Below are 18,182 nucleotides of genomic sequence, written 5' to 3' on the forward strand. Positions count from 1 at the left end.
CTGTGCTGACTAAAAGGATAGGACAACGGCTGAGCTGCTGGTGGAGACAGTCAACATGCTGGTACTGTGCAGCACAGTTTGTACTGCTGACTAAAAGGATAGGAGTCAGACAACGGTCGGCTGAGCTGCAGGTGGAGTGGAGAGACATTCTGTGTCAGGTGCATGGAGTCCAGCATAGCCCCTTCATGGGAATGAGTCACAGAAATGAATGCAGCAAAGAGCTGTGTATCAGGTAGCAGCTGCAGAGCCCTCTCCTCTGTATAGGCCAGGCATGTAGCAGAGCTGTGTGTGTCAGGTAGCAGCTGCAGAGCCCTCTCCTCTGTATAGGCCCCTGGCCAGGCATGTAGCAGAGCTGTGTGTGTCAGGTAGCAGCTGCAGAGCCCTCTCCTCTGTATAGGCCAGGCATGTAGCAGAGCTGTGTGTGTCAGGTAGCAGCTGCAGAGTCCTCTCCTCTATATAGGCCAGGCATGTAGCAGCGCTGTGTGTGTCAGGTAGCAGCTGCAGAGCCCTCTCTTCTGTATAGGCCAGGCATGTAGCAGAGCTGTGTGTGTCATGTAGCAGCTGCAGAGCCCTCTCCTCTGTATAGGCCAGGCATGTAGCAGCGCTGTGTGTGTCAGACAGATACAGGAGTGATTGGGGTTCAGGAAAGATGGGTGCTGAAGGTATTGCAGCCACGGGACATACCATTGATAGCAGACAGATACGGGAGTGATTGAGGTTCAGGAAAGATGGGTGCTGAAAAATAAAAAATTGAAGTTGAAAAATAAAAAGAAAAGGAAAATCCAGTCCTGTTGAGCCAGACTCCAATTTTTTATATTATCCACAGTGTGGCAAACACTGGATGTTTGGGCTCTCATTCAAGTGAATGGGGGCCGGGTTCAGGTCCAGGTACCGTTCTGGTACCCAACTGTTCGGCCAAACCCGCTGGACCTGAACATCCAGGTGTCTGCCCATCTTTAGTCATGATGTTTCTGTGGCGCCCCTGAGGCTCAGTCGCCACAGAGGTACTGCACCTTCTCCTAAGGTGTGGTGCCCCACCATCAAGGTAAGGTGGGAACTCCTGACCACACTCCAACACTCGCACCCCACACAATAGAGTAGTTCAGCAAAACCACATTGCGGCTCCTTGCTTAGAGAGAAGCAGAGCACCTTTGGTGGTTCCCTGCTCGGAACACTAAACATGCTGGGAGGTGGGTGGAGTTGAGGTTACATAAAAGAGTGGGAAGGTTTAGGATTACAGGTCAGTCTGAAAGTCATCAGTAGGAGAGTCTGAGAGAGGAAGCCACTCGAAGAGGAGTGGAGATCCCTGCAAGAGGGATGGAGGAAGGAGTGCTGCAGCAGGCCTGAGTGACCCGGGTCTGCTGGCACGGGAAAGGAAAGAAAGAGAAAGACGTTGAACTGAATCCTGAGCTTCCATTAGAGAGAAAGACAAGTGCGGAACGTAGGAGAAAAGGGAACACAGAGGACATGGGTTAGAAGAGAACCCTGCCTAGAAGTTCTAAGCGCAAGGCCGGGGCCCGGTCCCCGAGGTTGTATGGACACTAATGGTTCTGCAGCAGACACCGGTGGAGTAGTGGGCTGTAAATGCACTACTCCCATCTAAGACTTGGGGGCACAACAGCAACATGGATAGAGAGCTGGGACTCAGGAGTAAGGATTCCCCAAAGCAGGCTATAGCTGTCTGCCGTACAAGTAGAGTTCTTGGGAACATCTGATAAGAGGAACTCCAGTGTAACTCAGTACTAGGAGATATTCACACTTAAAGGCGCTATAGAGGAGACGTTCAGAAAAGGTACATAAGTTGGGGGAGTGTTGGAAGGGAGCATTCCATCTTGCCTGGAGGTTGACTGAGTCCCTGACCCGGAGGACACGGCACGGAAGCGGGCACTACAGACTGTGAGTAAAGCTTTGGAACTGCATGCCCTGGTGTCCTCCATTCCTTCCTGCGTCTGCCTGCTTGGCACTGCTGCATCCCCTGCACCGGACACTACATCATCTAAGTGTCACTGCACCTATTCTGCCCTGGGACAACAGCCCTGCCTGTGGAGGGCTATAACATCACTGCTGCACCACACCATCTGTCCCAGAGGATCTGTCTGCAGCGTCGGCCTAACATCCCACTTGCCGAACACCACAAGTGGCGTCACGAACTATTCTATTAACTACATTCCACCATAAGCATTATCGCGCCATTACTTGGGTCACCGTTGCTGTGACACACCACCCGTTGAGACCGGCCCAGTGCCGAGTAACCCCGCAGCCCTGGGAGGGCGACCCATTTCCATTCCATCAACTGGACTTTAGTCTCAGGATCATAGTGATGGACCCAGTTTTCTTCCATTCTGCTGAAAAAGTCCTCCTGGTTTCCATGACACATCGTCAATAGAGCCTGAGAGCATTCAACTCATTCCTGCTTCTGGAAAGATGTGAGCAGCCGGGGAACCCAGTGAACAGATACCTTATGCATGGGAAGATGGTCTTGGATGATTATTTCCACGGACCCCATACTAATCTTGACATTTTGGGCTAGGTGATGAATGGTTATGCTGCAATTTTCCAAAATGGTGAACTACACTTGCTGGACGGTGTGTTCACCAATAGCAGAGTGGGGTCGCCCTGGAATTGTAGGTTCCTTTTAAAAGATATGGACACCTTCAGGGGTAATTTTTTTTCTTAAGGGCATGTATTATGAGCTAAAAATAATTTTTAGGCTGTGTGCCCACGATGCAATTTTTAAGCGGTTTTGCTGCGATTTTCGGCGTGAAAATGTTTAAAAATCGTGTACAGAACTCAACCCATGCATTCCTATGGCATTCCGCACATGCTGTGCTAATGCTGCGCTTTTTTCCACGGCGGAATCGCATCGTGGAAAAAATCGCAGCATGCTCATTCTTTTGTGCGGAATCGCAAAGAATTGCCGCGATTCCTCACCTATAGGAATGCATGAGAATCGCTTACTTCCCGCATGTGGCTATGCCCACCATGCGCGAAGTTAAGCGTCTCATGTGCGGTTGGTACCCACGGTGTGGAGGAGAGGAGACTGTCCTCCAGGCCCTGGGTACCATACTCCTGTAAAAAAAAGAATAAAAAATAAAAAATCGGGGTATATTTACCTTCCGACGTCCCGCGCTCCCTTCCCGGCCTCAGCGTTCCCAGTAATGCCTTGCGGCAAGGTCCTGTGATGACGTAGTCTCACATGATTCTAGCGGTCTCGCGAGATCGCTATAGCAACGCGAGACCAACGTCATCACAGGTCTCGCAAGGCATCGCTGGGAACGGGAGTGTCGCTGAGACAGCGCGGGACGTCGGAAGGTAAATATACCCTGATTTTTTATTTTTTTATCATTTTTAACATTCCATCTTTTACTATTGATGCTGCATAGGCGGCCTCAATAGTAAAAATCTGGTCACACTCGTCAAACACTATGTTTGACGAGTGTGACCAACCTGTCAATCACTTTCTAAGCGATGCTTCAAATCGCTTGGAAAGTGCTTGAAGATCGCATGCGAAAATCGCGGTAAAATCGCTGTGAAATCGTGCAGAAAAAACCACAAGATTTCTGGGAAGTAATCCGGTTTTCAACGCTATGTGGGCACATAGCCTTAAAATCGGTTTTCATTAAAAAGCTTGCAGACACGTTTTCATGACAACTTCCTCCTTCTTCAGAATTTTATAATTAGCAAATTAATTGCACCAGATGACCAAGAATATTTACAATAAAGTGCTTGTGTCATGATCAGAGTTCAGGAGTGCACCGCTCCCCAGCCTCCCGACTTAGAATCATAGAATCATAGAATCATAGAATCGTAGAGTTGGAAGGGACCTCCTGGGCCATCTGGTCCAACCCCCTGCTCAAAGCAGGATTCGCTAAATCATCCCAGTCAGATGTCTGTCCAGCCTCTGTTTGAAGACTTCCATTGAAGGAGAACTCACCACTTCTCGTGGCAGCCTGTTCCACTCATTGATCACTCTAACTGTCAAAAAGTTTTTTCTAATATCTAATCTGTGTCTCTTCCCATTCAGTTTCATCCCATTGCTTCTAGTCTTTCCTTGTGCAAATGAGAATAAAGTTGATCCTTCTACAATGTGACAGCCCTTTAGATATTTGTAGACAGCTATTAAGTCTCCTCTCAGTCTTCTCTTTTGCAAACTAAACATTCCCAAATCCTGCAACCTTTCCTCATAAGACAGGGTTTGCAGACCGGTCACCATTCTGGTCGCTCTTTTCTGAACTTGCTCCAGTTTGTTGATGTCTTTTTTAAAATGTGGTGCCCAAAACTGGACACAATATTCCAGATGAGGTCTGACCAAAGAGGAGTAGAGGGAAATAATGACTTCACGTGATCTAGACTGTATGCTTCTGTTAATACATCCTAGAATTGCATTTGCCTTTTTTGCTGCTGCATCACACTGTTGACTCATATTCAGTCTGTGATCTATTAGTATACCCAAGTCTTTTTCACATGTGCTGTCACTTAGCCCTATTCCTCCCATTCTATATATGCTTTTTTCATTTTTATTGCCCAGATGTAGTACTTTGCATTTCTCCCTGTTAAAAACCATTCTGTTAGTTGCTGCCCACTTCTCCAGTTTATTTAAATCTTTTTGAATCCTCTCTCTCTCTTCTCTAGTATTAGCTATCCCTCCTAGCTTTGTGTCATCAGCAAATTTAATCAGTTTACCCTCAATTCCTTCATCTAAATCGTTGATAAAGATGTTGAACAATACAGGGCCCAGGACAGAGCCCTGTGGTACCCCACTTGAGACATTCTTCCAACTGGATGTGCAGCCATTTACGACCACTCTTTGGGTCCGATCACTAAGCCAGTTATGAATCCACCTAACAGTTGCCTTGTCCATTCCATACTTAGTCATTTTTTCAATAAGGATTGTATGAGAGACTTTGTCAAATGCTTTGCTGAAGTCAAGATATACTATATCTACAGCATTTCCTTGATCCACCCAATCAGTGATACCATCATAGAAGGAAATTAATAATGTTTCTGCCCGGTTTCAAACCTGGGACCTTTTGCGTGCTAGGCGAACGTGATAACCACTACACTACAGAAACTCTTGTAAAATCTTTCCCTGACCGGGAATCGAACCCGGGCCACGGCGGTGAGAGCGCCGAATCCTAACCACTAGACCACCAGGGAAACTAAAAGCTGTGTTTTTGCCCAGATTCGAACTGGGGACCTTTCGCGTGTGAGGCAAACGTGATAACCGCAACACTACAGCAACCTTGTCGGGGTGAGGTGTGCTCCTGATTGATTGACAGTTTGGACTAATTGCATGGTCATGACACTGAATTTAGAATAAATTTTCTGACGCAAAACATCTGCATATGAATGTATACAGCTCTGGCAAAAATTTAGAGACCACTGCACAGTTTCTTAAAAATCAGCTTCTCAACATGTCTGACAGCCTTTCCATTCCAGTGTCAGTTGAATTCCAACCAGAGTACACCTCGAATATTCTAGTTAATGTGCTTCTGATTAGGTGATCACTAGTGTTGAGCGATACCTTCCGATATCGGGAAATATCGGATCGGATTGGATCGGAACGATACCCCAAAAATATCGGATATCGCCGATTCCGATACCGGAAACTAATGCAAGTCAATGGGACACAAATATCGGAATGAAAATAAACCCTTACTTTCCTTGTAGGTTAATTCTACATGAAGGAAAACAACTAAGAATAATGTAGAATGTATTGAGGGAGGTGGAGGAGACATTAAAGGCATAGAGGTTTAGCCCAATCAAATGGAATAGCAGGAATTAATTTTTTTTAAGACGTTCGGAGTTACAAAGATATTGACTATGTTAAGCTTTTTTATATTTTGTCAGATATGTATGTTTCACTACTTCCATGCTCTTCACCTTCTTTTTTACTTCTCCCACACTTTCTCCTTCATCATCCTCAGCAGCAGCATCTTTTTCATCAACTTCTTCTTCACCTTATTCATCTTCTTCTTCTTCACCTTCTTCCTATTATTCTTTTTTTTACATTCTTCATATTCTTCTTAATCAACTATTATTCTTCTTCATATTCTACTTCTTCATCTTCTTCATATTCTTCTTCTTCATCATATTCTTATTTGTGACAGGCATTCCTGTAGTTGTTATCTATAAAAGTTTGAAGATTACACCTTCCGTTCTGCCTGTCACAAAAGATTTACAATAGGATTTGTCCGCGTTCAGTTTTGCCTGCAGCAGCAGGTATTTTCCAGGGGCACCACGAGGAGAAACGGACTCACCCCCATACACTGCTTAGTCTTCTTCTGCTTATAATTTAGATAATATCTTTTGCTCTGATTTTTAGTCTTATGCTTAATGTTCTTCTGCTTTTTGTTCTGCAGCTTTTTGTTCTTCTGCTTCTTGGCCTTCTGTCTCTTGTTCTTCTTTATCTTGGTGGTTGTCTTCTTGTTCTTTGTCCTCTTGGTCATCTTCTTCAGGGTCATCTTCTTGGTCTTCTTCTGGGTGGTCTTCAGGGTCATCATCTTTAGGGTCGTCGTCAGGGAATCCAGAGTGATTACCAAAAACCATTTCAAAAAGCTTGAACTTGGAAATGTAGCAGAAGGTACAAGAAGGCTGAGGAACTGCTGAGAACCAGCTGACTGTACTGGAACCTGGCTGGGTAGCCGAAGGTACAAAAGCCAATGAAACTACCGAGGACCAGCTGATGGTACTGGAAACCGGTTACTAAGCAGGAGGTGCCTGTGCCAGAAAGCACTACCAGGGACCAGCAGACGTTGGTGAAACTCAGATACCGAGAAGGAGGCACCTAAGCCAAAGGCTCTGCCTGGAACCAGCTGACGTTACTGGAACCCAGGGGGACATATTCAAGATTGACTTCCAAAGAACCAGCTAATGGTACTGGAACTCAGATAGGCAGCAGAAGGTACACATGAAAAAAAAAGTTGCAAGACCGCGAGCCGGCCAGAGTTACCGAAACCCACAGTCCTACAGGGGGAGCTTGTCCTATTGGCACTACGGAACCAGCCTTCATTGCCAGATCCCGCAGCCTACAAAGGAAGCACCTAATCTGCAGGCACCATTGAGTCGGCTAACCCGACCGCAACACGACAGTACAACGTATTGGAGGCAAAGTGACGTTGACACTACCCAGAAACAGCTGGCGTGCTGGAACCAGGCTGAGAAGGAGGGAGTACCTGTGCCAAAGACACCTCTGAGCAGCAACTGGCGGTGTTGGAGCCCAGGGTAAATACTAGAAACAGAGTGGAGGCAGAGGCGTAATTGGAGCAAGTTTAAAATCTGTAGTAGTGTGAATGTGGACAGAGCAGGCAAAATTGTCAGACACACAGCAGGGGATCAGCTGACATTACTGAACCCCAATAACACTGGAGCATGTGTTGACTGTGCAGACGGCACTTCTGATCAGCAACTGGCGGTGTTGGAGCCCAGGGATTACAGTAGAAACAGAGTGGAGGCAGAGGCATAATTGGAGCAAGTTTAAAATCTGTAGTAGTGTGAATGTGGACAGAGCAGGCGAAATTGCCGGACACACAGCAGGGGATCAGCTGACGTTACTGAACCCCAATAACACTGGAGCAAATGTTGACTGTGCAGACAGCACTTCTGAGCAGCAACTGGCAGTGTTGGAGCCCAGGGATTACAGTAGAAACAGAGTGGAGGCAGAGGCATAGTTGGAGCAAGTTTAAAATCTGTAGTAGTGTGAATGTGGACAGAGCAGGCGAAATTGCCGGACACACAGCAGGGGATCAGCTGACATTACTGAACCCCAATAACATAGGAGCAAGTGTTGACTGTGCAGACGGCACTTCTGAGCAGCAACTGGCAGTGTTGGAGCCCAGGGATTACAGGAGAAACAGGTGGTAGAAACATGAACACAACAGGAGACCTGGATACTGTTGCCAACCAATTATTTAATCTGGAAGAGGACTGGCAAATTCCTGCGACATCCAAGCCTTGTTCATTTTCAGAAAAGTAAGCCGGTCAACGTTATCGGAGGATAGTCACATGCGACGGTCTGTTAGTACACCACCTGCGGCACTAAAGACGCGTTCCAATAATACACTAGCAGCAGGGCAAGCCAGCACCTCCAATGCATACTGGCTAAGCTCTGGCCATGTATCCAGCTTAGAGACCCAAAACTTGAAGGAGGAAGAGCCGTGTGGGAGAACACTGAGAGGGCTAGACATGTAGTCTGTCACCATCTGACGGAAACGTTGCCTCCTGCTGACTGGAGCCGTCTGTGATGGTGTAGACATTTGTGGCGGGGACACAAAACTTTGCCACATTTGGGCCATACTGGTCTTGCCTTGTGCTGAGGCGCTGCTCCTGCTCCATCTTTGTGCAGAGCTTCCACCAGTGCCTTGACGCACTGAGCTGTGTTATGATGAGTCACCGAAGGAGGAAAAAACAAAATACTAGCTAAGTCCAGAAAAACCAGAGAGGTTGGCAGCTATCGGATTGCAGACCCCTGAACCTATCCACAACAACTAGCAGTAGCCGTGGGGGGTTCCTACGGTGACCTAGACCCCTCGATCACAGCCGGAGAACTACATAGCCTAAAGACAGAAAAGGGAAAAACTAAACTGCCCCAGAGCAGACCCCAAAGCAATAGGCAGCCCCCAACATATAATGACGGTGAAGCAAGATGAAAAAACACTCGCAGAGATAGAAAGATAGGTTGAGCAAATGATGGGGCCCAAGCTAACTAAAAAGGACAGGATAGGAAAGCCTCTGTCTGCCATCCGCAAAAACCCTATCCAAAATGTGCCAACCGACTGATAGGAAAAACAGGCCCTGAAGTCGCTAGGCTTCAAAAGACTATATCAGCACTCAGGTATTTTCTGAAGACAGAGCAAAAGATCAACAGATCAGAGACAAAAATGGAATTCAGCTCACCCCCTGGCCGGGGATGGCAGAACTCCCAAAAAACAAGGCAAAACAAAAACAAAACTGAAGTGTACAAAGCAGAACAGAAAAACTTAGCTTTGAGACGCAGGAATCAGACTGGTCTCCAAGAATCCAGCAGGATCACCAGCAAGGCAGAAGGGCGTCGGCTGCCTTATATCCAGTCCTCAATTCCAGCCACCCAGTCATCATCTAGCTGCCCAGGTGTTTGATAATCAGCCTCACTACCTTCCTTCACCAGAGGAGGGAGTTCATCAGACCTCAACGGTGAAGGGAAAAATGAACTCACAACAGAGCTGCTTTATAAAGCACTAGCAGAACTGCTCTCGGATGGAATGGAGAACATGATGGAATGCACCAGTGTGTCTTGGTACTCCCGCATTTTACGCTCCCAGTTCAACGGTGTTATGAGGCTTTGTAAGTTGTCCCGGTAGCGAGGATCTAGGAGGGTGCACACCCAATAATCAATCGTGTTGAGAATGTGGGCGATGCGGCGGTCGTTTCTCAGGCACAGCAGCATGAAATCAACCATGTGCTGCAGACTGCCAACTGGCCAAGAAACACTGTCCCCTGCTTGAGGCTTCATCTCTGCCTGCTCTGCATCACCCCACCCTCGCTCTACACACTGACTACTAGAGCATTGCGTACCTCCTTCCTCTGGACAGATGTCTTCCTCCTCCATTGACTTCTCCTCATCCTCCTCACAAAGTGTCCCCTGCCTAGGCCTTTGTGAGGAACCACGTTGCGCAGACTGTCCAGAAGCAGATGGCATTTGTGACTCCTCATCCTCCACAACTTCCTCTCCTAGTGCTTGCAGTGTTTTTACGAGCAGGCAGATAAGGGGGATAGTCATGCTGATTAGTACATCATCTGCACTCGCCATCCACGTGGAATAATTGAAGGCATGCAAAACATGGCAGATGTCCTTCATAGAGGCCCATTCAGTGGTGGTGAAGTGTGAACGGCGCGCAGTGCGACTTGTTTGCGCCTGATGCAGCCGGCATTCCATTACTGCTGCCTGCACACAACCTCTCCAACATATGTAACGTTGATTTCCACCTGGTGGGTAGGTCACATATGATGCAATGTTCCGGAAGGCAGAATCGGCGCTGCAGAGCGGCAATGCGCGATCTTGGCTTGCTGGAACGCCGCAAGTGAGCGCACTCTATGCGGACCTTGTGCAGCAGTGCATCAAGATCCGGATAGTCCCTCAAAAAACTCTGCACAACCAAGTTGAGCACATGTGCCAGACATGGGATGTGAGTGAGGTTGCCTAGGCCCAGAGCTGCCACCAGATTTCGGCCATTGTCACACACTGCCATGCCTGGCTGGAGAGTCGCTGACACAAACCACATGTCGCTCTCCTGCTTGATGGCATTCCATAGCTCCTGCGCTGTGTTGCTTCGATTCCCCAAAGAAATTAATTTCAATACGGCCTGTTGACGTTTGGCCACGGCTGTGCTCATATCGGTCGTAACAGGTAAGCGTTCACGGGTCCATGTGGAGGTAGACTGTGACGGCTCCTGCAGCGCTGATTCAGAGGAACTGGAGTATGAGGAGGAGTCAATGTGTACAGACTGGATTCCTGAAATCCTTGGAGTTGGCAGAACACGTACAGCGACACTCTCAAGATCTGTACCCGGCTCCACAACATTTACCCAATGGGCAGTGAGGGAAAGATATCGTCCCTGTCCATGGTTACTGGTCCACGCATCAGTGGTCAGGTGGACCTTGCTACTGACGGCGTTTAGTAGCTCATGTTTAATTTTTCCCTCCACATGCTTTTGCAGGGCAGGGACAGCTTGCCTGCTGAAATAAAAGCGGCTGCGCACGTTGTATTGTGGGACTGCCAATGACATGAAGTTACGGAAGGTGTCAGTCTCCACCAGCCTGAATGAGAGCATTTCAAGGGACAGTAGTTTTGCAATGCCAGCATTCAGAGCCTGTGCTCGGGGGTGGTTTGCCGAGTATGGGCGCCTTTTCTCCCATGCCTGTGCTACCGATAGCTGTAGACTGGCCTGGGAGTGTGAGGATGACAGGGAACGTGGTGCTGTGGGTGGAATGACACTGTGTCTCTGTACAACAGTGCCAGAGGTTCTTCCATGGCGATCCTGTGAGGAAGCCGAATCAACTGTGTGTGAGCTGGAGGAAGAGGCTACAACACGAGCTGAAGAGGTGGTAGGTGGCACTGTAGGTTGGCCTAGGTCTTCAGTGTGTCTTTGTAACTCTACCACGTGCTTGGTCCGCACATGTTTCCACATATTTGTGGTATTGAGGTTGCTGACACTTTTCCCTCTTTTCACTTTCTGATTACACAGCTTGCATTTGACAAAGCAAATGTCATCTGCAACTGTGTCAAAAAAGGACCAGGCACTGCAAGTCTTGGGAGCGCCCGTTTTGGGTTTTGGAATAGGCATGCTCCTAATGGGTGCCGAAGTGGAGGCTACAGGCAACCGAGTCTGCCCCCTCCCTCTGCCTCCTTTTTTGGCCGTTCGGGGAATCTCTTCCTCAGAGCTGCTCCCACCACCTTCCTGTACCTCACACCATGATGGGTCAAGGACCTCATCATCTACACTACCCTCTTCAAAGGACTGCTTCTCCTGGGTAGTCTCAACAGCATAGTACGCACCAGAAAGTGGCACCTAAGTCTCATCATCAGATGCGTACTGAGGTGTGCTGACCATAGGCACTGGCCCACCCGCCTCTTCAGATTCAGAGATACAAAGCTGTTGCGCATCACTGCATACTACCTCTTCTTCATCTTCTCGAATGCTGCTTGGCTGGCCCCTTCTTTCCAAGCCAACAGATTCACAGAACAGACGTAGAGATGGCTCCTGTCCAGGGCTCTCTGACTGCCTGGGCAATTTGGCAGATGGTGAAGAGACAGATGGGTGCTCTTCAGTGCTCTGGTCCTGAGAGGATCAGGAACTAATTGAAGTCGATGCGTTAGCTGCCATACATCCGACAACGGCTTCAATTTGTTCGTCCCGCAGCAGTGGGGTATGGCGAGCTACTACAAAGCTGTGCATAAAGGACTGTTCCCTGGTTAAACTGGGGGATGCTGAGTCACTGGTGCCTGCAGCAGGCACAGAATCCCCACGTCCTCTCCCTGCAGAAACTCCACGCCTACGACCACGTGACTTACTCCCTGCCTTCTTCATCTTGGTAGACTGATAAAGATAGGCAGAAAAGTACTAAGGGCTTAGTGTGCTTATTCCTTAACAGCTGCTAACAGGTATAAGAAACACTAATTTTATAAAGTGTGGACTAGACTTTAGTATGAGCTAATGTGGCCTACACAACTGTAAAGTGGAGTGCTTGGTGAACTTTATTAACTTTTTTTTTTCACAAAAAGACACTGGATGTGCCCAAAGATGTAAAACCCATAGTATCACAAACTTTTTGTAGCTATTACAATGCAGGATGGTAACCTACAATGCAATAGATGAGGCTCCAAAAAATAGGCTAATACTCATCTTGCTGGGGCAGCAGGGCACAAGCCAGCAGAAAGGCTCCTCTGTCTACTCCTATATAGTGTTTGCAAATATTCTAGCTGGATACAGATGAAACCACACTAATAGGAGAAATCAGGAAAAATGAGCTGCACTAATGCAAAAAAGGACAATGTATGAGGCAGTGACGCATGCTGAGCGGACTACAACCGGAGGTGGCTGCAGAACACACTACAGCGTGAGCTGCACTCACACACAGTGACCTCGCAGACAGCTGTGAACAGCGCTACAAGGCAAAAGAAAGCTTCTCACACAGCGGTTGCTAAAGTAGCCTGGATAAAGCACAATAAAGCAAATCGCTAGCTCAAACTGTCCCTCAGAATCAGAAAAGCAGCGTCCTGTCCCTAAGTAAATTCACAGCAGAGTGAACCTAAAATGGCGGTGGTGGCTTTTATAGTGCATCATGACATCATTTCAGCAGCCAATCACAGCCATGCCATTAGTTAACATGCTTAACATGCATAACAGGATGTGCCCACACTTCTTAGGATTCCTCATTGGCTGAATAAAATCAAACTGGCTCATTGCATTATGGTAACTTCCGATTCCGGTATTCGATATTCTAAAAGTATCGGAACTCAGTATCGGAACTCCGATACCGTGAATATCGGCCGATACCCGATATTGCAGTATTGGAATGCTCAACACTAGTGATTAACTGAACCAGGGTCGAACAGGGGTGCCTAGGGCCCACCAGGGGAATTGACTCTAGGGGCCCACCCTATGGCTACCATAAACGGTTTTATTACGTGTTCATTTTTTGGCCTCTTCCACTAAAACATGTGCTTTTTAGCAACCTGTACAGTGTGCAAAAGAGAACGCTCTCAGCCTCCTATATATCATACAGACCTCACTCTCAGCCGCCTATATAACGTACAGACCATACTCAGCCTCCTATATATCGTGCAGACCGCACTCTCAGCCTCCTATATATTGTGCAGACCGCACTCTCAGCCTCCTATATATTGTACAGACCGCACTCTCAGCCTCCTATGTATTGTACAGACCGCACTCTCAGCCTCCTATATATCATGCAGACCGCACTCTCAGCCTCCTATATATTGTACAGACCATACTCAGCCTCCTATATATCGTGCAGACCGCACTCTCAGCCTCCTATATATTGTGCAGACCGCACTCTCAGCCTCCTATATATCGTACAGACCGCACTCTCAGCCTCCTATATATTGTACAGACCGCACTCTCAGCCTCCTATATATCGTACAGACCGCACTCTCAGCCTCCTATATATCATACAGACCGCACTCTCAGCCTCCTATATATCGTGCAGACCGCACTCTCAGCCTCCTATATATCGTACAGACCGCACTCTCAGCCTCCTATATATTGTACAGACCGCACTCCCAGCCGGGAGTTGGAAGTTTCACCCCCAGCAGTTCGCCCCCAGCATTTCGCCCCCAGCAGTTCGCCCCCAGCAGTTCTCCCCCAGGTACACTTCGCCCCCGAACATTTCGCCCCCAGCATTTCGCCCCCAGGTTGTTTCGCCCCCGCACATTTCGTCCCCGCACATTTCACCCCCAGCAGTTCGCCCCCACACATTTCGCCCCCGCACATTTTGCCCCCGCACATTTCGCCCCCAGCAGTTCACCCCCGGATGTTTCGCCCCCGGGTGTTTCGCCCCCAGCAGTTCGCCCCCGGATGTTTCGCCCCCAGCAGTTCGCCCCCGGATGTTTCGCCCCCAGCAGTTCGCCCCCGGATGTTTCGCCCCCGGATGTTTCGCCCCCGGATGTTTCGCCCCCAGCAGTTCGCCCCCGGATGTTTCGCCCCCAGCAGTTCGCCCCCGGATGTTTCGCCCCCAGCAGTTCGCCCCCGGATGTTTCGCCCCCAGCAGTTCGCCCCCGGATGTTTCGCCCCCAGCAGTTCACCCCCGGATTTTTCGCCCCCAGCAGTTCGCCCTCGGATGTTTCACCCCCAGCAGTTCGCCTCCAGCAGTTCACCCCTGGATGTTTCGCCCCCAGCAGTTCACCCCCAGCAGTTCGTACCCGGATGTTTCGCCCCCAGCAGTTTGCCCCCGGATTTTTTGCCCCCAGCAGTTTGCCCCCAGCAGTTCACCCCCGGATGTTTCGCCCCCAGCAGTTCGCCCCCGGATGTTTCGCCCCCAGCAGTTCGCCTCCAGCACTTCACCCCCGGATGTTTCGCCCCCAGCAGTTTGCCCCCAGCAGTTCGTACCCGGATGTTTCGCCCCCAGCAGTTCGTCCCCGGATGTTTCGCCCCCGGATGTTTCGCCCCCGAATGTTTCGCCCCCAGCAGTTCGCCCCCGGATGTTTCGCCCCCAGCAGTTCGCCTCCAGCAGTTCACCCCCGGATGTTTCGCCCCCAGCAGTTCGCCCCCAGCAGTTTGTACCCGGATGTTTCGCCCCCAGCAGTTCGCCCCCGGATGTTTCGCCCCCAGCAGTTCGCTCCCGGATGTTTCACCCCTGGATGTTTCGCCCCCTGTCAGTTCGCCCCCAGCAGTTCATCCCTGGATGTTTTGCCTCTAGCAATTTGCTCCTGGATCTTTCGCATCCGGGAAAAACCTGCCTGAACTGAACATTGGCAGGTTTGCTTATCACTAATAATACACCATATGAGTCTAAGATATACAATTCTGATCAAATTAGTTTTTTTTATTCTCAAACTTTGTTTTCTAGATGAGTAATTTTACAAACAGACAGGAAAATAGTAGGATTTCATTGGTTACTAAGGAGGTCGTGCCCCCTTGGGAGCAGAACGGTTCCTGGCTCCCTATGATACATTCAGGGCTGCTTGTTCACAGCCCTCTGCAAAGCTCCCCTTCACCCTCCGCTCATGTGCTCTGTCCTGGACAAGAGGAGGGCTCCCCCTGCCTGTGTAAAGCCGTTACAGGACGGAACACATAGGGGGGGCTTTGCAGAGGGCTGTAAACCAGCAGCCCTTTATACATCATAGGGAATATATTGTTAGCTGCATGCTCCTGTGCAGCCACGCCCTCTAGAATCCATCCACAATTACTGCTACTAAGGAGAAACAACCTCCTTAGCAACCACTGAAATCCTGCAGCACATGGAGCTTTAACTTGGATGAGACTTTTCACACAGAAGTGAAGCTGCTGGAAGGTCTCCTTTGGAAATGAATATCATGGGCACAGGTACTATAACATAACATGTTTTTTGCAGAGTTATGCTTTAACTGTATATATCAAAACTGTTTTAACAAGAAACATAAAAAGGTATAGAGGGGAAGGATTAGAGAAAAAGAGAAAATACAAATTGCAGGTTATAATGCTTGAATTATTTTACAGCTAAAAACACTGCTCTCAAAACATACAATATGTGACCATGAACTAAAAATCAAAGCTGTAGGCAATGCCTCTCAGATAATCCATCAAGCTTCTATTATCGAAATCTTGCACGATACGTTTAACCCTTGCTGACATTGCAGCATACTTTTTGTTTCTTGCAGCGATGGGATTTCCCGCTATTATCTGAATAATTTCAAAACTATGGAGCTCTTGCTGATGTTTCAGACAGTTAATGAACCGGTATATATTTTGGAAAAGAGTACCACATGTTTCTCGAAAGCTACGGTGCCATCCTTCGACATCATTATTTGTTCGCTGTTGATCATTCAATGTTCGTTCATACACATTCCAGAATTGAACTGGAAACAAAGGTGCTTGACGTCCTCTGCGATTCATTTATTTATATAGCTGTCTTCAAAATAGTTGGCAATAGGTATTGCTTCTTGTGGAAAGTCAGGATCTTCCACCAATTCTTCAAATGATTGCACAACATTCTGTGGTGGTAGAAAGGCCAGGGCAGGTATCATGCGTATCCAACGGGCAAATTCATGGTCACCTTGGTATTGCATCTTGAGTCCTTCATTTTGAACTTTACGCCAAACCGACTGTGATAGGTGGAAAAAGCAACCAGTCTTCACAAGGTTGGGGAATTCACTTTCAAATGCCTGTATTGCAGCTAGTTCAAAATCCAACATCAGGTTGTCTGGCTGCAGTCCAGGCTGCAAGTTCTTCAGCTCTTGCAGCAACCTCTGGTATGTAGAACGGCTCTTGTCTAGAGTTGAGCGATACCGTCCGATACTTCAAAGTATCGTATCGGATGGTATCGGCCGATCTTTAAAAAAAGTATCGGTATCGCCGATTCCGATACCGGAAGTCCCATTCAAGTCTATGGGACTTCCGGTATCGGAATAAGAAAAACCCTTTCCTGCCCTTGTACAGCCTCTCTGGGGTCTGTACGGGCCTTTCGGGGGGCTGTGCCGGCCTGCCAGGGGGTCTGTGCAGGCTCCGGTGGTCTGTGCCGGCCTGCCGGTGGTCTGTGCAGGCTCCGGGGGGCTGTGCCGGCCTGCCGGGGGGCTGTGCCGGCCTGCCGGGGGGCTGTGCAGGCTCCGGGGGGGCTGTGCCGGCCTGCCGGGGGCTGTGCCGGCCTGCCGGTGGTCTGTGCAGGCTCCGGGGGTCTGTGCAGGCATCGTCCGATGGGACTACAAGTCCCATCGGGCGATGCCTGCTACCATGACAGTGATTGACACATTAGCCAATGATGGGACAGTAGTAGTCCCATCATCCGGCTAATGTGTTAAATGTAAAAAAAAAAAAAAAAAAATTACATGCTACATACATACAACATGCATACTACATACATGCTACATTCATACTACATACTACATACATGCTACATTCATACTACATAAATACTACATGCAACATACATACTACATATATACTACATGCATGCTACATACATACTGCATGCTACATACATACCACATATATACTACATATATACTACATGCATGCTACATGCTACATACTACATATATACTACATGCATGCTACATACTACATGCTACATACATACTACATATATACTACATGCATGCTACATACATACTACATGCTACATACATACCATATACATACTACATGCATGCTACATACATACTACATGCATGCTACATACATACTACATGCATGCTACATACATACTACATACATACTACATATATACTACATGCATGCTACATACATACTACATGCTACATACATACTACATATATACTACATGCATGCTACATGCTACATACATACTACATACATACTACATGCATGCTACATACATACCACATACATAACACATATATACTACATGCATGCTACATACATACTACATGCTACATACATACCATATACATACTACATGCATGCTACATACATACTACATGCATGCTACATACATACTACATGCTACATACATACTACATATATACTACATGCATGCTACATACATACTACATGCTACATACATACTACATACATACTACATGCTACATACATACCACATATATACTACATACATACAATACATTCATACAATACATACATAGACATACAGTACATATAACATAGAGTAACATACTTACCAATACTTGTCACATTGTTCCCCGAAGCCATTGTCTTTTCCGGGATAAATATTAACATAACAAACCACAAAAATACTCACCCACGATCCGAAGCAGTCCACGAGTGTGTCCCACGACGATCTTGGGTAGAGAACTGCAGCATCAGCTGTTGCTGCCGTTCTCTACGGGCTGCAGGAATCCAATGACGGAAGGTAGGTATCCTTCCGCACTGTATTCCTCCGCCACTTAAAAAAAAAAAAAGTCCCTAGTCTCACTTTATGCCATTGCTGTGTGGGAAATTCCCACGCAGCAATGGCATAAAGTGAGACTAGGGACTTTTTTTTTTTTAAGTGGCGGAGGAATACAGTGC

The 18,182-nt window shown here is 47.9% G+C and overlaps 2 non-coding genes across 2 annotated transcripts; both read right to left on the reverse strand.

Moving 5' to 3' along the window:
- Positions 1 to 4,999: 4,999 nt before the first annotated feature.
- Positions 5,000 to 5,072, reverse strand: TRNAA-AGC (transfer RNA alanine (anticodon AGC)). The gene has a single exon. It is a non-coding gene; the product is annotated as a tRNA-Ala (tRNA).
- Positions 5,073 to 5,085: 13 nt separating this feature from the next.
- TRNAE-CUC (transfer RNA glutamic acid (anticodon CUC)) lies at positions 5,086 to 5,157 on the reverse strand. Its single transcript has one exon. It is a non-coding gene; the product is annotated as a tRNA-Glu (tRNA).
- Positions 5,158 to 18,182: the final 13,025 nt, after the last annotated feature.

The sequence above is a fragment of the Dendrobates tinctorius genome, unplaced genomic scaffold, assembly GCF_039654945.1.
Source record: "Dendrobates tinctorius isolate UK_male_01 unplaced genomic scaffold, ASM3965494v1 ptg000228l, whole genome shotgun sequence".
In the NCBI taxonomy this organism is placed as follows: Eukaryota; Metazoa; Chordata; class Amphibia; order Anura; family Dendrobatidae; genus Dendrobates; species Dendrobates tinctorius.